The 25,223-nt window shown below is 37.5% G+C and overlaps 1 long non-coding RNA gene across 1 annotated transcript; it reads left to right on the top strand.

Moving 5' to 3' along the window:
- Positions 1 to 3,934: 3,934 nt before the first annotated feature.
- On the top strand, positions 3,935 to 23,240 carry LOC141737860 (uncharacterized). The gene is made up of 3 exons (XR_012585256.1): positions 3,935 to 4,122; positions 6,433 to 6,618; positions 22,847 to 23,240. It is a non-coding gene; the product is annotated as an uncharacterized LOC141737860 (long non-coding RNA).
- Positions 23,241 to 25,223: the final 1,983 nt, after the last annotated feature.

Genomic DNA, 25,223 nt, shown 5'->3' with positions numbered 1-25,223 from the left:
TGACCTAGAAGGTCTACTTAATGAATTTATCATGGTTCTATACTTTTTTGCAAACCGTTGAGTAACTATGAATTTAATCGTAATTGGCAAAATTATCTATTACAATGTACAACGTTACTTCTTTTAAACTTTACCTGGGATACTAAAAAATTACTGTCCCCTAGAAATTAGGAAAAAGACATTTTTAATTTGTTTTTCTAATATAAGATCTGACCAAAGTAAATTGGGATTATGCAAAATACTTCTGCTTGGAGCAAGAGAAAATCAGAAATATCAGTTTCCACAAAACAGTTTGATGCTCTGAAGACGGGCATCAAGCCAGGCTTCTCTTCCTGGACTGAAGATCATAGAGGCAGGAATGTGCTGCCACAGGCATCAGTGAGAGGAGGGACTAAATTTTTTTCTTCAGGGTACTTTGGACAGAAAAGAAAGAAGGAAAAAAACAGGGCACCCCGGGCAATTACACAGAATTGGATTATTTACTACTGGAGATGAGGCTTGGTATGAAGGCAAGAGTTCACTGGAAGAGAATGTAGAAGGCAGAAAGGAGAACTGATTAACCACCTATGGACAGTATTAAACAAAAAAATGTTGCAAAGAGAACGCTTGGAAAATCCATGAAGGGTAGGAGCACCAAACTTCAAAACCCAATTGGTAAAACTCTTTTCCATTTAAGGTTTCTTTAATTTCTTTTTAATCTATCCTGTCATAGCAATACTGTCAACATCCTACTGCAGTGAAAGCACAGAAATCTTGCTTCTGTTGTCAAAAAAAAAAAAGCAAAAAATGGTTCATTGTCAGTATGTTCATTAGAGAAGAATGTTTCACTTACAAGTTAGCTGATACTTTTCTTAATGACTTAGATAGTAGTAAAGCCCTACCAGCCCTTTACTAGTTAAAGACCTTTTTTTTCTTTTTACAAAACAACAGCAACAATGAAACGGAAGTGGCCACAGTCACAATACTAAACCCACAACGGAAATGAGAATTTCCTAATAATATATAGATGTTGAAAGCACAATTTATGTCTTTGGACATACTACTACAAAATTCATCATTGCTGAAGTATCATTTTGATGACATTTTGTAGGATAGCTTTTCATTAGCAGGACGTTTTGTTTCCTTTCGTTATTTATTAGTTGTGTGGTTTGGCAGCAACTATTATAAAATAGTTGTCCAGAAGAAAGTATCACATATTTTTTTAGTTTTGGAAGAAAACATAAATGAGGGTCTTTCTTCTTAGCTGTACAACTAGTATTCAAAATGACAAATTAACTGCTAAACCAGCGGTCCCTCTTCGGTTGGGTCCCAGGGAACCTGTCTCTAGCACTGGCCAGTTCCTGAGTTTAATTGCTCAGCAACAGAATGACTTGCCTTAGACAAAGCTTGTTCCAATCTACGTTCTATGGTTTATGCCTGGAAGCACAGGGTTTTTTTCCCCCCATAAAAATAATACTAAAGCAAAGCAAACATACGATGCCACGGGATGCATCTGTGGCCACTCTCAAAAACTCTGTAAAATATCTGATCTTGTCTCACAAAGTTCTCTGACCTTACTGTCACCATGACGACACATTTCAACAGATACCTTGATCAATAGATCAATATACATGTGTCACTCATCTACTAATTATGTTTTTCTGTGGAAACAATTTATCAGAGGCAAGTTAGGTAGCGAATGGGAACTGGAAGTTGGTGTGGTAAGAAGTGGTCATTAACCAAAAAAAAAAAAGAAAAAGAAGAAAAAGGATCCAAATATCCAAATACATCCGAACTGCAGATGGAGTTTAATTTCTTTACTCGGATCCAAAGATCCAAACACTATCACTTCTGTAAAGGACTGAAGAAGCATTCAGACTGAATATACTCAGACCTTGGAGTTAAAATTTGAAATTCATGCATATAGGATTTAAACTGTGGGTCCTAGAAGGTTAAATCAAAATACTTGAAGTTACTTTCAGGAAAGCACTACTTTGTTGAACATCGCTGCAATGATTTCAGGACCAGTAACAAAGAGAACATTCATGCATGGCTGAAAACGTTTTAAGATTTGCATGAACGATGTGCAAAAATGGCTGAGAAGAGAAACACTTAAACCAAACATATTTAAATGCTGATCTTCTGAGAATAGCCAGACACCTCTGGATTATGCCTGAATGATATTGAAAGGAATGCACTGTAGCGGGTATCCTCCTTCTCATATTGCAGAGCATTATTTGGCATTCTAGGCATTACAGACTGTTACCATTAGTTTCTCAGCCTCAAGTAAGTTAGGCAGTAGCTTCTGATGTACTTTTAAGGATATATACATGCATAAAATTACATAAGTAACCAAGTTACCTACAATACAGGCCACACCTTGCTGCAGATTTGGCTAAGTAGTGCTGTCAGGAAATGGCAGACAAAGTACAGCTTTCCAGAAGAACAAATAGTAAAATGAACTAATCTGCAGTCATCAAAATAGATATATTTGCCTGCCTTATTTAGATTCATCTGAAGACTACCTGAAATACCAAACTCTCAAGTTTGTGCTGATTCTTTTCAGTCGGTGTACCATGCCCATGGAAAACCAAAAAAATTTTTTTTCTCTGTAAGTTTATATGGCATAGCCAATAAACCGCTGCCCAGTCAACGTCACTTATTTCCTCATAATTATGAAACACTAAATAAAGCCCTCAGTCTCCCCCATAAGAACTTCTGCTATCCCAAACTCCAAATTTACTAACTAAAGGACCCTTAACAATAGTGCTTCCCCTTTTCTTAATCAATTGGCTCCAAACCAAATTTCTCTATCCCTTTCCAGACAATCCCTTCTGACCTCAAGTAAAATGGTCGGTTTTGTCCTCTGTATTCAACAGTACTCGGCCAGTTCAGTCTGTCAGTTCTTCCAGCTCCCCATCCCTCCTCGCACAATTATGTCCACAGCTGCCAGTTCCCAAAGGTGTCAGTCTCCAAAATTCTTATCTATGAAAACTTTACTCATATAAGTAGTTCTATGCATGAAGATAAAACTAGGTTACCAGATGTCAAGAAGTTAGTGGAACTGCAACCACCTTTAAAAATACATATACTGTCAAACTACATAGGATCTAAGTAGCATTTAGCATCTTGAAAGCATGGCAAAACTAATCGACTAGAAGAAACGGGTCTCTATTAAAATACCAGGCAGTGTAAAAGAAACTTTTCAGACCTACACAGAAATGATAGAAAGACCAGTATCTTGAAGGAAACAGAGCCACAGACTTCCTACTGTTTAAGAACAAATATGACAAGCATAAGCAGCAGAGAAAATGTCATTAAACTTCTATGTGGGAAAAGCTCTAAATGTGTATCAATCAAGACAATTTCAGTGGGAAAATGGCTTCAAACCACCAGTGGCTAAAACAGCAAGGTATACTTAGAAACATATGCTCACCTTGAAAATTTAATGCAGAAAGGGAGGAAAAGATTTAAGTAATCAGTTTGCATGCTTAGTGATTCCCAGAAAGCTTTTCAGCCCATCCTGTGTGAAAGTGTATGCTGGGGCATAGCTATGGCTCTTGCTGTCAGGGTGCATTCTCATGGAAATTTCTAACTGAATCACTCAGTGGGCACATTTACATGGTAAAAAGCTGCAGAAAAATCTCCCAAAGCCAGAGGAAAGTTATACTGCCAAAACTGTTAAGCCCTAAGTGGGTTTCCAAATAAAATTCAGTTGCTCTATTGGGTGCCACTTGAATGAGTCAACAATAAACTAAGGCACTAGTTAAAAAAGGCCCTTTTAGTATGGAAAAGTATCTTTCAGTTTCTGAAACAGCAATCCCCTTGAGAATAAACTGAAAGGTGAGACTTGTGAAAGGCTTTGTCCAGTTTCAGCCCAGTGCCTTTCATACGTTTAGAGATGCATTCTACTGTTGCTGCATATCAAGTTTGCAGCTTTAGTTTGGTTTTCATCAGTTGCACAGAGCAAAAGAAACATTTCTTTGGACTTTAGACAGCTTTTTAACATTTTCCGTATTGTGACTAACCGTCTAACATACAGACCCATTCATGGACCGCTTTCACTCCCTCTCTTGTTAACCTCATCTCACGCCTTTTCCTTCAGAAGTTCATCTGCTTGAGTACATGAAAAGTTCACAGAAGGTAAGATTAAAATGAACTTCCTTCAGTGAAGGGCTGTTGCGGAAGTTGTAATTAATTTCATGCAGAAATGTGTCTTTGGAGGCCTGTTGTTACTTCATAATGGTCTTCATAATTTGTTTTGATCTGTAGCTTTCTCTAACTACTCTTTATGTCATTGAGGTAGAAAAGACATATTTATTCTAAAAGCCAGATATCTGGGGTGTATGTATGGTTGACATATTATTGATGGCGACTTCAGGAAACAAAGAAAAATCTGTAGTAAAGAATAAGTACGTACAAGTTCATTGTTTGTGATGAATGCTCTAAGACATCGGAGGTATAAATACATGCTGGGCTAAATTCCTTCTTCTCTAAAAATACCAGTAAAATACCAGATGTGAGTCTTGAATATTAAGCACTTCGGTTACTTGAGCTCATCAAAATATACCAGAATATGATTTCAGCATTACTAAACAGCTGTTAAAGAATTGGTCCCTCCTGCCCTTTACCCCTAACAAATATTTTTTGTAAGAATATTTTCTCATTGTTACTTGAAAAGTGAAAGCATTTAATATCTTAACAATAACTACTAGCTGCTAAAACCTAACACGAATAACTCCCTTGGTCCGCTGAGGTTCACCTTTAAGGACCATAGCCACAGAGTTGCACTGTGATTCTCTAAATAATGTGATGTGCCATGCGCAGTGTGACAATATTTTAAATGTGTTAATCAGACTGACTTTTTGTTGTGTTTTACCCAGTTAGCAAGGTTGTACTTGGAGGGATGGCTTCTAGAAGGTGCAAGATGTTGCAGAGGTTGAAGCCTAGTCTGATGCTTGAAAAGGGGGCAATATTTGTGACAAATGCACATTTCAATCTTTATATCCTCAAAAGTGCCCAAACCTCTGATTTTCTGTTAAATGGAAAGGTCCCTATGCAATATCACCCTCTTTTCTACTTAAAAATATATATTTAAATGCTTATTTACAACCTTTTCTTTCCATATATAAATGAGTATTTTCCACCTCAAACCAAAGCTTCCCAGCTTAGACCAGGCCTACTGCAGAGATTCAGTAGGCGGAATTATTTTCATTAACTCATGCCTTTCAAAAATGCATCAGACTGGTGTTTTGGGGCACACATTATGCTGGTGGAGGCTTTGTCTCTCTGGAGAGATACCGAGCAAAAATTTAGTTGCAGTCCTGGTGGCCTTCAATTCTGCCTAATATTCCATTTGATTACAACTCAGTTCTTTACCATTCTTTACTTTCAGTTTAAATGCTTTGTTGCTATTTAAATTTTCCATTTACAGAACATGAAGTCTGACAAAGAACAGCAAGAATTAACATACACTGAATATACAAAATGAGACATATCCATCATCTTTAGCAGCACGAATAAAATCCACTACTGCCAGACCTTCTTCATATTCATAACAATATTCGAAAAAAAACCCCACCCATCTGCCATGGAAGGAATTTCTCATGTTGATCCTTTCCCAGTCAAACAGGGCGGGTGGATAATAGCATTGAAAACAGGGAGAGAAAAAGGGGCTAAGTTTTAAATGGCATAAATGATAGCAACATATAGACAAGCTTCCTTTAATCAGTCAGCCAGCATTAGACGATTTCAAAAACTGGCAGTTAACAGTGTTTTTCTTAGCTGGTGGTATTTGAAGGACATTGATATACACATCAAACAGAATTCAGGGCATGCATTGTGGAAGTGCCAGCTGAAGCTTTATATGTAAGTTAAAGCTGGAATTCAATCCCTTTATCGTACACAAGACATAAAGCTTCCCTCCGACCAAATTTCTACTCATTTTGAATGAAGAATTAATTTTCTGAGGATTTACAGGGAAACGTGTTCATTAAAATCCAGTCTCTAAAACGAAATTGTCACATACTCTACACCAAAGATTTAGTGTGGGTCAAATTGCATAGTGAGCTTGAAATGCTTGTGCTGTTTTATTATTCATAACATTTAGCATTAAAAATATAAAATGCTAAATTTCTTAAAGGGATCCTATTAAAAACCAGAAAAAATAATCCTTTCTTTTTCCCATGGAGGGCACGAACAAATGTACATTTCCACATCTTGACCTTTTTTCTCCTATTATACACCTGCTTCAGCCTTCCTGTTGCTTTGTCCACGTTCTGCTATGCACAAATGCGTGCGTATGTACGAGCATACGTATGCCCAAAGAACAACTTTCCTGTTGGCTTTCTCTGGCCACATTACCTCACTTGGAACTATTTCAGCCCAAATTCGTTTACTTTCCTGAAGTGTAACCATTACTGAAATAATCGGTTTTGCCATCATTTTTAATAGCTAGCAGTTCACCAATTGGCAGAAGCGGCTGCATAACCTCTTCTCCAGGATAGAATCACGAAGGTTATTTCCCAGTGATCTAAGGCAAAGAGCAGAAATGGATGTCCTTCTAAAACAATCTCCTGAAACCAAGTTGGTAACTTCAGTTGTGCTGTTGACAATGGAAGATGACAACCATTTTGAAAGGTACTTCTCTGTATACAACCTGTAAAACAACATTGTTTTCCTGAAGGCAAAACTACTCCTTAGAGGATAACAGGGAAAGACCTAATGTATCTGTTCAAATGGCTTTGTTATCCTGTTTTCACATACTTTTAGTGGAATAACATATTTGTCCTTGCTTGGAACTGCAGGATGTTTTCCTCTAAATATTTGTAAATATTTCCTCTAGAAATTTGATACTTGTTAATGAGAAACAAATGGAATTCCTTGAAAATGAAGAAAGGTGCCTTAGTCCAAGCAGCCAGTTACCAAATCTGCCCACCCTATTGTTAAATCATCATACGCAGTCTGTATAGAAAAGATGTTATATACCAAAAATTATAAACTAAGTTTCTTTATATTTTATTTATTTTACATTTGAAATATCAAAACCGGTTTGGTTTTTTTTTAATGCCATCTAGAAAGGAAGGAGTGGGTAAAAATGTAACGCAACACAATTCTGGGAAGAAAGGTAAGAAAGATAATAAAGATTTGGAAATAGACTTATAATAAATGCTTTAAAGATGAAAGATAATTACTTCTAGCTAAATTCTGAATGCTTCAGCTGCCATGAAATGGAACTATAAACCTCTGGCAAATATGCTTGGGAAGATGTGACTAAGCAAAAGGGTTTGCATCTGGAAATAAATTTAGGACGTTGCAGTGCTTTGAAGATAAGAAATTCCAACATAGCTGCAGGTACAGTTGATCCCGGGGGGGCGGGGAGGGGGGGTTGGAGACTGCAGCCCAAGATGTGGAGGGGGAATAGTGTCTCCTGCCAAACCGTGTAGAGAGGGTGGAGGCGGGTCCTGCTGGTACCAGGCTCTGGGGAGGAATTCCCCTCCACAGGCACAGACTGTTGCCCATCCTGCAAGGGCAACTGACAGCCAACACCCACTTCTAGGCTAGACGCACTACAAAATCCAACATACTAAGAATCTTTTAAAAAATATATTTAATGAGTCTCTTGTGACTCTTTTAAGCAGACACAGGATTTCAGTCAGGGCTGGAGAGAATTTTTTTTACATGTATGTAAAACTCCACTCCTTTCCCAAGGATGGCAGCTGTTCCCATCCCAGTCAACAAGAGCCACAGATGCTCAGACAAAAATATAAAGCTGTAGTCTTTTGAAAAGAAGATATAAATCTCTGAGTTTATTTCTGTCCTTTACTTTAGGCATCTGTTTTTGTAGATGTTTGTACCACCATGTGTTATATAACTGGTTAAAAGCTAAGAAATTATTTGGATGGAAGGTATGATACAATTGTAAGAAATTATTATCTTTGTTCCCCAAATGTCACATAATCTATGAGAGGAAAAATTGTTTCTGTGAGAAATATTACTGCTTCTAAAAGATTAACACCAATGAAAGAGAATAGCTGAACAACACCCTACCTATTCTGAATATGTTTAACTTTCCTCAGACAATGGTTTTTGAACCTATACTATGAATACATTATTCTTAGGTATCAAGAGGAGAGGAGGGGAGAGGAGAGAGAGGGGAAGGGAGAGGAGAGAGAGGGGAGGGGAGGGAAGGAGAGAGGGGAGGGGAGGGAAGAGGAGAGGAGAGGATCAATTCATTCCTTGTATCAAAATGTAACATTTTACACTGACTTCAGTACTTGGGAAACCAATTAGTGTTAAAATAAAAAATTAAATTTTCTGAGAAGTGAGAGGTTTATGATCTTCATTGACTCCTGAGTGGTGCTTAAGGTGTCAGACTCGGTGTAAAGCTACAGATATTAATTACTGTGCAGTAAACTAGACTAGGGGTTAATGGCATGTTACCTACTCCATTGAAATTTCTCAAGTTTTCAGTTTGCAAATGTTTACCTTACAGCAAATGTGAGGAGTAAGTTATCTTACTTATTTGCTTTGAACAGTAGCCTGCACAGAGTTATTTGAAAGTAATAATCTGTAACTTGCTTATCCTGTGGTGACTTGTTCATGTAGCAACACCTGTAATGCAGTGTATTTGGAACAGATTTGCTAGTTTATCTGGTCGAGGTCACTCAAAAAGGTTGATCTAAAGAAATAAAATACATTTACTGTGGCTTTGTTAAATCACATTGAACTCGAAGCATTCATTAAGAACTTAAACATATTCATTTAAACTTAAACTGAGCTTCATTTAGTGTAGTTCACTTCCAAGATAAGAGCAGATTTAACACTATATAGAAACTGCTTACCTAAAGTGAGACAAAGATCAGATGAAGTAGCAACTCTGGGACAAAGCACTATACAACTAGATCATTTTGTCTCCAAGAATCACCTTTTAATTCTTATTTAATCTCAGAAACCTTTAAGGCTTCTCCCAAAGCAGGTTTACCTGCACTGCACTGGGACATTTATTTGATTACTGAATAACTAGCAGCAGCTGATAATGCTGGATAAAAGGTAGCAGGACAATAACCCCTGTGCTGCTTCCATCTTTCAAAGGAATGACTTTACTGTAGAAAAGTCAAACTTACATTCACCAGTAACACAATCAATATTTGAAAATTTGCCAGTCTCTTAATATTGGATTTGCTTAGGGCAAAGCAGAAACCTCCAAAGTTTGCAGCAGAAATGTGCGTGGTGTCCTCTAGCCTTTAAGAAGCACGTTAACTACCTTGTCACCTGCTGACCAATGAACTGATGATAGAAATGTCTCATGAAAAAATCCTCTTCATGGTACTTTTTTAAACTATTTGCTGGTAAAACCTTTTCCTCTGCAAAATGTGTACGTTTAAATCTCACTGAAGCATAGAAAACCTTAAAGAAATAGGTTGAAACCCAGGTAAATCATACTATGAAGGGTAGGTGACAAGACATTAGCAGAGATTATCAGTATTTCAATGTAAGCTGCTGTTATCCAGCAAAAGTAACTGCAGGGACAGAGCCCAGATTTTGGAAAACACACAGGGATATATGCACACACAGGTCATAGATGCACACAGACATGCATGCAGGCACACACATGTGTGCCCCCGTGTGCACACATATGCATGACCAAAAATGCACAGACATTCAGGTGCACACTCACAGATCCAGGCCAGGAAGGCAACAGAACTTCTGGACCTACCACGGAAGAATCCTGAACAACACCCAGTTGGCCTAAAACCCCAGAACAGCATAAAACTATGGTTCCTTTTGTCCTATGAAATACAAAAACAAAATTATAGAATAAGTGAGACACTTCTTCCCATTTCTATACAGTTCCTAATGGCTGTCCCAAGGGATTTTTTTTTTTTAAGGATCTCTGTGTATGCATCAGCCTGCACAGTTCATTTAGCATTCTTCCTTTTATTATAAAAAAAAATAAAATTTCTTCGCATTTGACTGTGGTTTCTCTTCTCAGTGGAAAACTGAATCTCATGCGAAACCTACTGCCCAACACATACATCAATGCTGGGCCCATGAGCCCAGAGGTGCAGCAGAAATGGCAGGGATGGGGAAACTGTGGCAGAAACGGGAAAACGTGGCAGGACACAGCAGGCACCACAAGAGGAATTCTGGTGCTTGGGCAGACGTCACTGCCCCTGCAATCAGTCCTGGTTTTTCCTAGGGAAAAGGCAGAGCACTAGAGGGAAGCAGCTCCTGGGTTTGACCCATGGCACCACCTTGACCTAGACTGTCCAGATTTCACAGGGACAACAGAGAAGATTAAATACTAGAGAAAATTAATAAAATCCCCAGTTGAATTGACAGCTCCTACCAATATTAAATAGATCCTCTTAAAGAATAGTGTTTCTGAATCACTGAGGTTCAAATATAATTGAAAATGTGCTTATGAGAAACATTTTTTGCAAAGCCTGTGAAACTGTGAGGATTAGTTTGAAGTATCCAACGTGATCGATATCTTGCAATCGCATTAAGGCCTCAGACAACAGGGGCCGGCGTTCCTTCCCATTTCCCATTTTCTGTTTCTAGGCACCATCATAGGCAATCAGACATGAACAGAAAATGAATTTGCTGCAAGCTAGTAGCATTGTAAGTGGCTTTGATATAAGTGGAACAAGGGTCGGTAACTTCTAAGCTCCAGTAGCCTGATAAGAATATTAAGTCTACCATTTATCCCCAATGAGTGCTTGATTAGCCGTACAGTGGTCTGCTGACAGAGTTCACTAAAAATACATTATGCTAATAACACTTGAGTGCCAGCAACACTGGGAAAGCCCAAGTCTTAACACAAAGAATGAGTCATTATGGTATTTACCTGGCAGATACAGTTATAGGCAAAAATATGACTTCCTAGTCCTATTTGTGAAGATACGAGCAGAAACAGAGGTGATTCCTTAAAGCATGTAAGGATTAGGAAAAAAAAGAAAGAAATACCCCATGTTGGCATACTGGCATGCGGAAAATAAAAAAGATGGCTAGTTTTTCAGAGCAGGCAGATGTTAGTGGGGACAACTCACTTATATGTATTTATCTTTGTCTGAACTACGTCATATGGCTCTTCATTAGCGCCTCTTTCTGCCTGGTTTAACATTGAACGTGTTTCCTCCTTGCTGTGTACTCGGACCATATGTAGGGATTCCCGCTGCGGTCCCACAGCTCCTGCCTCTTCCCCAGCCCACTGCCATTGCCCAGTTACTTGTGCGCCCGCTAACACAGCATTTTGTCTCACCTAAGGACCTAAGGGAAGGATTTATAGGCTGTCTTTCTTAGCATCAGCTACAGGTGTTACATACCCCAGCACCATTCCAAATCATACTTCAATGTAGAAGACAGCACGGAGAGGCTCATTACTACTTCAGATTTACTCACTGAATCTTACAGCTTCTTCCAAACACTGAACACCCCAGTCCTCTTCACAGTTCTCCTGTCCTCTACTACAGCTGCCAACGTGCAATTAGAAACCCGCCTGGTAGGCTTCTGGACTTTGTACAGAAGACAGACACATTCTGCAGCAGACTGCCCGGCTGCCAGCTATTGCACAGGCAAGTTGGCGTACAGTACTTGGGCACGACTCATAGCAAGGGCAAGCAATCATTTCACAGACGTACAACTGAGAGGTTTTCAAAACAGGATCAAGCTTGGGAAAAAAACCCACAATTAATCTGGCCATTTGAGCTCTTCAAACTTTTTTTTTTTGCCCCTCCCCAAATCTTTTACTAGCCAAAAATGCATTTTAAGCCCTGACACAATTAGGTCAAATTTGTCAAAGAGTTTCAAAGAACAAAGATAACATTTCAAAAGGCAATGGAATTTCTCTTCAATATCAAAAAGATTTAATTTTTATATCTTTTAGAAGTGCCATAAAAATATTTTAAAGTGTTGACAAAAGCTAAAACCACAAGATTTGCTTTAGAATGTGTCAAACATTTTGGTATACCTGAAACATATTTTTATTTTTAGCATTTCATCTTGCTAAGAAAATGGAAGAACAAAAAATAACTTGGGACTCCACCAAGTTTAAGCAATGTTGACTGTGAGCCAAAACTGTCAGCTACTCACAGTCAACTATTACAAGCCACCAGATTGTTTAAATGCAAAGGTACAAAAGAGCTAAGTAATCTGATCTATTGTAGCTGCTTGTACATGAAGTAGTAATGTAAGAAAGGTCCAGGCAATGGAGAAAAGCAAGCACTTCCATGGCACAATTTGTCTCATGCTAATGTAAATGCCTAAAATATGTCAGATGAATCATGCCTTAAAAATGCCCATTTCTCTTCACTATCTATTCTGACTAGAGGGGAAACACAGGTGACTAGTGTTGGTGTAGCAGTCTACCTTATCAATGCCTGCAGTTGGGTGAGGTGAATTTCTGCATTTAAATAATTCACAAAAAAATTAAAATTTTGATGTGAAAGACACGAAACATGGGGCCAGAAACTGGAAGGACTGGCCAATGGAGAGGAGATAAATTGTTGTCAGTGACTCTGGCATTCAACATTTCATGTCCTACTTATTCTCCTGTGTTTTTTCTCAACTTTTCTTCCATCTAACCCTCTCATGCTTTTTTCACCCACCCTCTGTCTTTCTTTCTTCAACCCACACAGCTTGATAGCTGTTTTTCAGAACCTACTGTTGACAGTGTCCACCTGCTTTTGTCATCTGCTTGCTATCTTTCACCGCCACTGGAAAATGAAAGAGGACACTTAAAAACCATGAGCACTTATGCGTAGTAGGTTATATGAATTCTCCCAAACTGGCAAACAGTGCGATGTCAGCAGGAAATGACATTAGATGTGGCTCCAATCAAGGATTGCTCTGCCTTTTCAGACTTTACCCTGAAATGCCACTTCCATTACCCTCCATTTTTTCAACGTATTTTCTGGAACCAGACCTCCCTTTGAAGTTTTGTTATGAAATCAAGTATTCCAGAAACCCTAACCTCAATTTTTTTGTCTCACCGTTCCAAGGACCTACTGTGAATTCCATATGCAATTTCCAAGTTTTACATTCATCTAGTTTCTTTGCAAGTGAGACAACAAGGTCTTCAGAGGGACCTTAAAAGATTTTTCAGTTGGTCCAAATCTGGCTAACATTTTCACTGTTGACTTCCATGTTAACAGAACAGTAAGCAAATTTGAAAAATATAACCCCTATACCTAAGCAGAAAAGAGTTCTGTGTAGAGTTATTATCAATACCTTAGTATGCATTCTTCATTATATGTACATATGTATATGTACATGTACACGCACACATGTGTACAAAAACTGCATACACCTCTTAAATTTCACTTCATTTTCAGCTAGAAATTTCTGATGATGCCCTACAAAAACGCAGTAAGGATCACAACAATAATTAAGGGCGATCTATATTACTCCTAGCTGTAAAAAAAATCATGTATTTGACTACACCTCTGAGGAAAAACAGAAATGCCTGTATTACCCCACTCCATATAAGCGATTTACAGGCACCAGACAACTAAACAGAAAATGTAATTCTGAAGGAACCCACCGTACTCCTGGATGACTGAACTGCTGATCACTTTGTCTGGCTGTACGGAAAGTTAAAGCAAGCTGAAAGTTTTCAATTTATAGTGAATAGTGTACTTAAGCAGCAGAAAATTATATACTTACTGTTCCACTCCAACTGTGTGTGATATATGAAGTACAATGAACTCAGTAAAAAAATAAATGAAACCAGGTGGTAAATAATCAAACTACACTCTTCATTAGCCTTAGTATTTATTCTCGCATTTTGGAAGCAATAAGAAGCCACATGCAATGTCAGTGCCTTTGATTTCCTATTGTCCTTTATTTTTTGCCATTTATATTATCAATATTTCTCTTTTACATTTTCCTTATTGTTCCTTTTTCGTCCCTCTTCTGGGATTCTGATATTGTTGTTCACCAAATTTACTATCGGGTTTAAACACTCTTTGGTTTATAAAGTTAGTTATCCATCAGTATAAACATGTCAATGTAAGTGCTCTAGCTAATCATACAAAAATCTATCCCATTATCACCCTCTCTTTCCTGATAAATTCCAAGAACATAGGACAGGGCAGAAATTTTTCCTGAGAGCTTATGAACCTGATTTTTCACAGTGGAAGGATACACTTGGGCACATGCAAACTACATCTGAGGCAGAATAGTTATTATCAGGTAAAATCCTGCCACAGATTTCTAACAATTTCATCAAGGTAAGGGTGTAGAGAATTCAGTAGACACTGAACATGAAGCAAATTAAAGACACTGCAGAATGAGTTGTTACGAAAGCCTTTCTACCTTCAGCTAAACATGTAAAATTACTTTCATGGAAATTGAGGACTTTGGTCCCTGTTTTTCCGATTATTTAGAATCTCTCGTCATCTGTCTTTTTCATAGTTCTGCACTGTACTCTTGGCAATAATAGTGAGCATGTTAGACTCAGAAACAGTAATTAGTATCTGTTCATACAAATGTTCTGGCCTGTTTTTTCTCATTACTCAAACTCCATACACAAGACATGTTTAGAAGCATAAATTGTTTTCCTACTGCGCTTCTAATTAACACTTCCATTAAGACCCAGGCAGAGAGCATGGAACATACTGAAAGAAACTGCTGTTTACAGAAACGGTGATAAAATGTATACAAATATGTCCTGCAAAGTGCAATCAAGCCAGCTTGCGTGACATGTGGATGTGTTTCTCTGTGTCTGTAGGCACAAACAGATGTGGTACACTCACATGCAAGACTGATTTGTTCATTAACATTAAAAAAACTAGATGAATAACAGTCCATTAATTTTTATAATTACTTCTTGCATGCCCATATCGCTGCTCAATTTAGTTTCTGAAGCCCTTGGTAGCTTCAGATTGTCTCTTTAGCATGATCATACTGGATACTTTAGTTACCTTCTACTGGCTTTGCATTTACTAGTTTGGATTTACCCGGATTTTGTATTCATACACTTTTTAATAGCCTCCACCCCTCTTTTTATTCTGTGTGAGATTCAAATTAACCTTAATTTAAGATAAATAGTAACAGTTTAGTGGGGGTTTTTTTGCCATCTTGCAAGGCAGAATAAATTGATCAAATGGTTTGCTAAGCATCATAAATAGTTCTGGATTTCAAGAAGAGCTGATTTATGCCTTTGAATAAAAACATGCATAATCTCTTCGATTTTGCATATATTCTACACCAAACCAAGTGAGAAAAACCTTCAAGTAGCTGTAACTGAATTTCACCTCCAGAAATCCCATTGAGACTCAGGAGAGTCAATCCACAAGGAAAGAGATTAAACAAATAGTCTTGTGACCTAAAGTGCAATAAGCTTTTGCACTGTGAGAGTAAGTTTGAAAGCCTGACAATTAACTGTAACTCAGGGCTGGTGATAGGGGGATGTCGTTACCTCTGTTTTTAATTACATTTTATTGAACAACTAAGTGATAAGCATCAAAAGACAAGATTGTCTTGGATCATCAAAGACGGGGGGGGGGGGGGGGGAGTTTGTTTGTTCTGTGAATTCAGGCAAACTAAAACAGCTTTTCCTGTGTTTACCTGAGTAATTAATGAAAGACCAGATTGCTTTTGAGCCAGCAGGCTGCAGTTAATTGGAGTTATGTGCATTCAGTGAACTTAGTGATTTGGAGTAAAAAGGATTTACAGTGTAGGTGACAACCCTTTCCAGGGATATATTGCAGCAAAGGCTGAATATTAGGAGACAGCTTCCAGACGATGTAATTTGTGTGGAGAGCTTTCTCTTTCAGTTAAAGTTTGAAAGTGAAAAAAGTAGTGAGTTAACTGAGCAAACTGCTTGAAAAAAGTTTAGTTAAATAATAAGTTTAAAAAGTGGGATTCAGACATGCAGCCTATTGCTGTTATCTTTTAACTGCTAAGATCAGTGAATTCGGACAAGTTTGCCTTAGGGAAAAGTCTACCCTAAGGAAAATTATGTTTGCAGGGGACAGACATGTCCTAATTTCTGAAGTTATTACCATTCCTATTTTTCTAATATATCTCACTAAGGGCTGGAGACAGGTTGTGCTGCTCTTGATCAGATGTAGTAGCGTCTAATAATCTACTGTTATTATCAAGTAATAGTTAAGACAATTTGCTTTTAAATGTACTATTCAAAATGCCAAGATTTATCAACATTTGTAATCTTGTTGGTTATTTATTTTATTTTCCTGACCTGCCTGAATGCGTTCACCACAGCTTTCTAAAATATAGCTATGGTGGTCCTGGTGATCAAAGACTGGCAATGGATAAGCCTGCTGGGCTAAAGGACAAATAGAAAAGATGTCCCCCTTCTTCCTGATGAATACTGTTAAGTTAAACAGACACAGTTCCTCTTGCCTCTTTTCTTGCTCTAGTAAACCTAGAGTTATTTTCTCTCAATCAAAGAATTTTTCACTTACGCAAAACCAAATTTAAAATAAAGATGAGGAAATGTTCTTCCTTCCTTCCTGAAGAAACTAACTTTTAGGTACACACACTCTTTCCCGGATCTAGTTCTCACCAAATAACAATGAGATGATCAGACCTCAATCTCAGTACACCTCAAGAATTTTTGCACTAAATATTTATCTTATTAGTCTGGAAGATCTGTCAAATTCAGCTTTTTCTCCTTCACTCCCTTTCACTCGCGGCTAGCTCAATCGGAAGACAAACACCATAACTCCAAACTTTCCCCCTTCCTCCTTCTTCCTCCAGCTATATGCTGAGCGTGGCATCGTACCGTATAGAACATTCCTTTGGTCAGTTGGGGTCAGCTGTCCCAGACGTGTCCCCTCCCAACTCCCTGTGCACCCCCAGCCTGCTCGTTGGCAGGGTGGTGTGAGAAGCAGAAAAGGCCTTGACTGTGTGCAAGCACTGCTCAGCAAAAACAAACACATCCCTGTGTTTTCAACGCTGTTTTCAGCACAAATCCAAAACATTGCCCCATACTAGCTACTATGAAGAAAACTAACTCTACCAGAAAAGGTGAATGCGCGCCGGGCACAGGCAGCCCCCAGCACTAGCACAGGTATCCCAGCCAAAACCAGCGCATCCACCAAGGTTCAAAACAACCTGAGTTCTTTCACTAAATAATTGCATTACACATTATTGTAGGAGAAATGAATTCTCAGTCACTCCCATCTTCTCTCTGATCTGTGCCCAAAAATCCTTTATCCAGATTTCTTGGAGTTCATGGTACAGTTGACTGGTGGATATTTCCATATATTTTTAATAATAAAAAATGTGAAATCATAGATGGCACAGTTGGTTCAATTTCACATGACTGTAAATAGACTTTTGCTTTATATTATATTTTTTCTGAAATAAGAGAACGTAAAAGAATTCAGTTATTGTTCTTTGCTTTTAAAAATCATAATTTTACCCCGTCTTCCAGTAATGATTTTTATAGACAGTTTCAGAATTCTTTGTTCAAAGTCAGTAATTGCACTTCTCCCTCCCTGTCTTTCTTCCTTCTTTGTCCCCTTCCAGTAAAAAATGCTGATGAGCTGTACTGGTATTTCCACATACTTTCATGCATAACGTGTAATCAAACTAGTATGTAAAATCTCATTGTCATCACTGGGTTAGGGATCAGGCCTGAATGCCTTTACCCTGAGCCCTACTACTGAAATGTCTGCAGCACTTTGTGGGAGGTAGTAAGATATTTCGACAGTTTTATTTTTAGCCTATCTGTCGGGTCTAAAATTGTACAGTGCATTAGAAAACTTCTTTCAGCTTCAAGTGCTGTAGGTGTCTGTGGAGGCTGCAGTATAAGCTGTGTTTAAGTTGTGATGGGCTAGATTCCCAGTGGCTTCCTTTCTAATTTGATAAACTTAGAGATCCATTACATTTTAATATGCAGTTCATTAGTTAATAGAAAAAGCTGGCTCCAATTAGGAATAGCGCATACATTTCCACATTGGACTTTAATCATTTCAAATGACCGGATATTTACAAAGAAACAGCTCTAGAGGTTTCAGAAGTTGTGCTGCATAAGAGAAATAGCATAAGGTCATAGGGGCCATTTTTTTTTTTAAACAGAGTTCTCCAGTGAAGTCAATAAGGAACTGTACTGAAAAACTGGACCTCTATTTTTGGTTAAATTCAGGGAAAATTCTGCCACGTTTTCTCCCATCGAGTATGACCTTATATTGTGAATAATGATAATTAAACTCTGGGACTCCATGAGAAGAATAGTTTTTCAGTGTGCGTAACATCAGTGGAACCTAGTCTTCCCCCACGCCCAGTACAAAATGCTACAAAACAGGAAAATGGTACTAAATTCTTTGTTTTCATTGGAGTTGGCTCTCATCTTATATTTAAGCCACCTAAATATCATATAGCCAATGGTCATTTAATGGAGCTTCATGAGCCCCATGCCAACAAGCTATAAAAATACATGTATTTGTATGTGTATCTATAAATACACATGCAAATATATCTGCGTGTGTTCTCACAGTTAGCTATTTGAATTGTCAAATTCTATATTTCTTTCTTCCACTTCCAAAACTGTTGAATCAACCATGTGAGGCCAAAAGACTCAAGGCAACACCATTATTAAGTGGAAAGCAATTACCTAGTGATGACTGACATAAAAGATACTTCAGTAGCAGACATTTTGATAAATACAAATAATTGTATTTTCTCTGTTTGTGTAACAATAACAGGTTTCTTTTAGAGAGATGGAAAATTTTCAACGAAAGTACTGGTTTACTGCATAGTCAGTAGCTCTTCCACAGCCTTAGCAACATCTTTTATAAATAGCTTAATCTTCTTTTCTTGGTTGATGGCTATTTTCATTACTTATTAGGATAATGTTGTAAAGTCACAGTTTATTCATTGCACAATTCTGTAAATTACATTAAATCACTGTACAAATTGTTAACAAAATGAAAGAACAGGAAACATGCAGGCTTTTAAGTAATGCCATGTATTTCCAATGGAGCTGGGAAGACTCAGCTAAAAGCAATGAAAAAATCAGGGTAAAGAAAAAGAAATACATTCTAAGCTGATTTCTTTCGGTTGCACTCATTTGTACTTACTTTATAGGAAGATCTGGTGAACAAATTTTCAGGGAATAACATCTTTGGAAGCCATGAGCAAGGATATTCATTGAAACACTTTTCCCATTTTCTAGTTCAGAACAGCTACATATTGTATTGAACAATTATATTTCTTGAATTTGGGACCATTTTAGAAACCCAAATATTCACATCAGAATTCTGTCAGTAAGGTCTTGTAGGCAGAGAAACGTTTTACACTTATAACTGTGTTGACAGTCTGTTTTATCAGCAATACTATTCCTCTGTGGAGAAAGGGATTAATGCTGTTAGTGTGACGTATTTTCATAGGACTGTAGCTGCATCACTACTTTTACAACATTACTATGTGTCCAATATCATTATTGGCAAACCAGGTTCACCAACAATGTTTGTCAAAACAAGGAATTTGGAAAAAGTGTGAATACTGAATATTTAAGAAATATGAAGAGCCAGATTTACTCTGAATAGCCAAATAGTTTTTGCAAGTCATAGTGTTCTCACAAACTACGTGCAAAGAAAAGACATTTAATCAAATAATTAAATATCACATCTTTTTTTATATAGAACTAGTATTTGGCATTATTAATCCTGTGAATATATTATTCCCCAAAATAACTCTTCTGCAGAATTTATTGAATGCGTGTTTCTGAGTTCATGCAAGAAAATACATACACAAAGGAATTTTGCACTTTTCATGATCCAAAATTAGTATTAAATGCAACGTGTTTGTTTCCCAGGCTTCCAAGAACAAGAGACTTCAAATATTTCCTCTCCTGAAACTATCATAATCTGTGGAATTAGCTGACAAAGTAAATTTTAATTTATGGAAATATCGCCTTTGTAATGATTCTTAATCATTATGTTCTTCCCTCTGGTTTTGCATGGAAAGGTACTTGCCATGCCAGAGCTCAAAAGTATGTAGACAGGCTACCAGGGATGAATTCAAAGAAATGGAAACAGTACAATTCATAGTGTGATCTGTGGGGCCAAAATCCTAATTCTGACATCCTAGGACAATAAAAACACAGACCAACAGATCTGATTGGCAAGTGGGCTCACCACTAGCATATTCCAAAGGGGAAAATAAAACATACCATACATACCTGTCTACTTAAACTGGCCTCGCACGGAACACACAAGATGGGATCCTGTGGGAAAAAAAGAGGAGAGGGAGAGGGAGAGAGAGAGGGAGAAAGCAATATATGGGTGATTAATTCCAGCCACAAAATCCAGATAGCAGGCTCATTTTCTTATATGGCTTGTGTGGGCCTGTGTAGATAATTCAGATATCATAATGCCAAGTCACATAATAAATAAAACCCCAATTATACTCATCACCTCGTATTTTGGCCAGTGCAACATTTGGCCTCATTCCATCCTGTGGGATCATTTTCGTGTAAACCAAGCCAGCAAGTTTAGCAAAGGAGAAATTGTTCCTAGGATAAGAGATATGCAATGCCCCAGATATGTGCCAAGCCCAGAGTTCCTTTAAAGGCATAACGAACGATATGAGAAGTTACTCTTGTGAATTGTTGCTGCCTGATTTGTGGTGCAGAAAGAAACAAGAGACACGAGGGGTTTCTCTCACATACACTTACAGACCCCAGTACATAATTTTGCTGCATACCTCCATAGCAAGTAAATTATGCTTCTTAAGTTAGATCCAGAAAGGCAAAACACATGAAAAAGACCTTTTCAGTGCACTAAACAGTACAGGCTCAAACTATCTTGTGTATTTTCTGCACGTTGGAAAAAAGCACCAAAAAAAAAAGGAACAGGAACAACTGCTGTTCTTTGCATTAATAACCTGCTAGTAGCATTAGACTTGATCCACAAGAACTGCATTGCACTGGACAACTTGTAATCAACCTGTTACTTGATGGAATTTGCAACCACATATCAGGCATGAAGCATCTCTCCCCACCACGAGGAATCTCACCCAGGACAAAGTGTCCAGGAGTCACTGGGTGCCAGGGGCCAACCTAATCCAGTCACCTCAAATATCCTGAAGCATCCTTTTGAACCCGTTCCCCTGTCCTCCAAATAATGTAATATTTGTGCGAAGAAGAAACAATCAATGCAAGAATGACAACTAACATACTGATAGCACTGTTGTTGGGATAGGATTCGAGTCTTTGCTCCAAAGACAATTATGGTTTTTATAAAAAGCACAAAGGATTCAGCAAGACAGATCGCATGAGCCCTGAATCAAAAGATGCTGCAATACAGTGATCAGCAAACTCCATGCAGTGTAGAAAAAGTGCTCAAGTAACTGCAATATCATTTTACAGATAAATTCTACAATCACTGAACTATTGGATAAAGAGAAGAGACCACGCTGTCTCCAGCTGTGCTTTCTGCAGATTTGCAATTTGTTTGATACTGCTTTCTGGATCAATTCCTCAAGTGACCTACATAAAGAAATACCTACATTTCCAACTCTTGAGCTAGAAAGGGATAAATGCCTTTTGTTTTCTTTTACATTTGCAAGAATATGTCACCATTTTCTTCCAATGACAAAAGCTGTTTCTAAATCCTTCACATTAAGGACATCCAATTTTTATTTTTATTTTTCGCCTATATAAATGAATTTCCTGAAATCTAATGGTATGTATAGGAAGCAGCTGTTCATTCTCAGGAGCAAATTCTCAAATAATTTTAAATATGTTATTAAGCTATTCTACATACAAAGTTGTAAGAAACCAAATATTTAAAACCATTAAAATTTACCATGTTACAGAATTTTTAAAATGAAAACATTGCATTCGAGGAAGGCTGTAAGGGGGAGAAAGCAGCCTGAAGCCTAAAGCTAGGAATCTACTAATTAAGATATGCAATAAAAATGTTAATCAAGTAAACTTAGGGAGGATGGGAGAAAGCGATTACATAATCCTCTTGGCACCATATAATGTCTCAGTGCTCTCACACAGGGAAATGATGAGTAGGTAAACAAGTGAGAGAGAAAAAAAAACAGGTCCTTTGATTGTGGGCCAAAGAAGAAACTGTTCCAAATGGCTTCTCTAACCAACATTAGCAGTTCAAGTAGAAAACATTCAGATCTAAGAGCTCTCTCTAGTGTGTCAGCCTTGGGATAGCTCACAGAAATTAACCAAGCAGCCTGAGAAACTGGAGTGTTTAAGATGATTCTTGTTAAGTATGGTCATAGCAATGTCTTTTGTTAGCCTATTTCTTTACAACTCTATTCCGCCGTTGCAAAACTGTAAGTAAACAGGGTATTTGGTTCTGCATCCTGTATTATAGATGTTTCGTGGCTAACCAGCAAGTAGGTACTTCATCCATACTTGTGTGGATCCTTAAAGCAAGGGCTTTGGGATTACGCTTGTTTGTAGCCTTGTTGCCCTGTAAGCATGGTGTTGTTTGTAACAAGCTTTGCGCTAAGCTCATAACACAGAACTCAAGACCTACCAGGCTCTGTCTGGATTTGTTTCAGCCTAGCTGGAGCCATATTTAGTCTTGTTTACCTGTAACAACAATTATCTAATAATCTAGTGACTTTGTTTTAGCTTGTAAACAACTGTATGGGTTAATAGCAAGCAGTTATTCAGTGCAGAATGAACTATTTATCACTAGAATAAAAAGAAGAATAGAGCAGTACCAGCATGGGGTGATGGCAGTTGAAACTATGGGCACAGGATGACACCAGGGGCTCTAGGGCTATAAACATGTCACCAGTGGTCAGTTAATGGTCGTTAAAGGAATGTAACCATATGAGTAGGGTAAAGGCAGTTTTAAGGACAAAAAAAGAGAACAATGCATACATATCTAACATAAGTTAAATGTTCTATACACAGCAATGTGGAAATGTGAACCAGTGAAGAAGCAGCAGGTCATAGGTCATATTATAAAACATATAAAAAGGACTCCAGTCAGACCCAAAAGTGAGGAGGACGGAAACATGTACAACGACATCGTAGTTCTCCCAAAAAAGAAGGACTATGATGCTGACAGCTGGCTGTAATCCTTCTCCCCCACCCTGAACCACAGCCTGAACCTTAGGACCCAGAAACACAGCGGAAGGATGGCAGTAACACCAGAGAAACACGGAGACACTAGGCTGTGTACACTAATCTTAACTGTACATAATTTGAATCATAAGTGTTAACAGAATTGTAAACAGACTAATGGCTGTTCTTTGATCAATCTGTTAAGACTTAAATTAAAATAAAAATAACATCCCTGTTTGTGTATGATATGTACTTATTTTCCCTGTAACAAGATTTTGAATGTAGCAAATAGATGGGAATAAATGCAACTTGCTCCGTAACCTGGATGCAACAAACTGGCAAGACCTGAAGGATGCACAATACCCCACTGCATTTCTCTGGCGTTTCAGAAAGGTAAGAAAATATGCCACCACCAAGTTGTTTAGCTATTTTAGGAGATAGTAATAATATCAAGTCCGTACATACAGAGAAAGCATCTTCCCAAATTAGTCAAGAACTCTCTGGTGTGGAAGTAGGATGATAAAGAAAATGAAAATTGAGGATCATCCCACTTCCATAACAGATGTGAAATTGCTATCATTGGCATCTGCAGCTCAAAGCATGATGCTGGACTGAGGACTGCTTAGAATCATCTGTCTGTCACACATTCATAAACCCAAACCACAGTTCGGGATTCACCCTTCTGGGCAGTATGCTAGGACTTTGGTTTTCTTCAGGCTGGCTAGGCTCTTTACTCAAGCAGACGCTAGGGTTTTTCTGGGTTTTTTCCCCCTCTTGGAGGAATTCCTTTTTTAAGTTTGGTGCCTCACACACAACATTATGATAGTAATTTTAGTTTTTTCAGTACTATGAAGATTTAAAATGCTTACCAAATAGTATAAGCATATATTTCAGAGCACTTAATAATTTTTAGTATCATTTGCTTTTTCATTAGAAAGCAAAATATTTAACTGGCTAATTCTGGCCACAATAAACTCATTGGTACCAATTCTGATAAAGTTACATTATCCACACTATGGATTTAAATTTCCTGATCTGATTTTTTTTTCATTATATTTATACTGAATTACTTTGTCCAATACAAATAATATTATGAATTAGGCTTAAAAATATTATTCCGGGTCAGATTAGGTGTAAGTCACGCTGTAAACCTCACACACTGCATTTATTTATTACCTGGCTAAAGGTGCTTGCTGTTTTGGGATTCTGTATATTGATTTCACAGAGATTGCCTTTATAATATTAACACATCTCTCAATTCTATAATTTACTTTCCAAAACAGCAGTAATGATTTGCAATGCTCAATTTTGATTGCAATAGCAATACTCCTGTAGCTAATAAACTTAATTATTAGCGTATGACCTCTTGCCTGGCAAAACTCCAAGAGTATGCGCGGTTTAACTTCATATAACAAACTTTTGAGGGACTTGAATATTGTTTTTTTAATATGAAAAGATTCATTTGTATAGGAAAATATTAATTTTGGCAAGGTGTGAAAATGCAGTATAAGAATAATGAGGAAAGAATTCTGTGAATTGTGCATGAATGTATAATACCTATATGCAGATCACTTCTCATTACTTTTTTTTTGTCAGCATATCTCAAAGAATAATATTTGAAGAGAAAAAAGAAAAAATAAATTTACATGTTGCATATATTGTAAAAAAGCAAGAAAATTATGATTTTTGTATCCAAGCCAGTCACACATATATCTCGTCTACTAATGTGAAAAAGGATGTATCATAAAAGTTATGAAAGTAGGGAAATCAAATAAATTATAATAATATTTTGCACTTTTTTTCACTAGATACCAAAGTTAGCTATAATTATTGCCATTTTGCAAAGACAATAGCTTAGAAGAGTTATCTGAATGATCTGAGTACAGATTGATCTCGCTATTAGTGCCCATTCACCTAAATCATCCTGGTGCAGGAAAACAGTTCAGAAAGTACATTTGAGCCATTATACACTCTTAGTTTTGATTTTAGTGTCTTGGCTTTGTTTTCAGGGGCAATATATAAAGTTTTCTATATACAGGTGGTGTTTTTCATGTATTCTTCAAGTAGACATGAATTTCAGCACTGATGCAGGTATTTCCAAAGGTGAAATACAACCCCAATAGCACGCAGGTTGGGAACAAATCATGTATATCAAGGAGAAGTCTGGAGAATTAGGCTATAAATACACAGAAACAATGACAAACCTCTAACCCTTAACTGTGTA

This window comes from Larus michahellis, chromosome 1 (genome assembly GCF_964199755.1).
Source record: "Larus michahellis chromosome 1, bLarMic1.1, whole genome shotgun sequence".
NCBI lineage: Eukaryota > Metazoa > Chordata > Aves > Charadriiformes > Laridae > Larus > Larus michahellis.
This window is presented reverse-complemented; position numbering and strand designations above follow the sequence as displayed.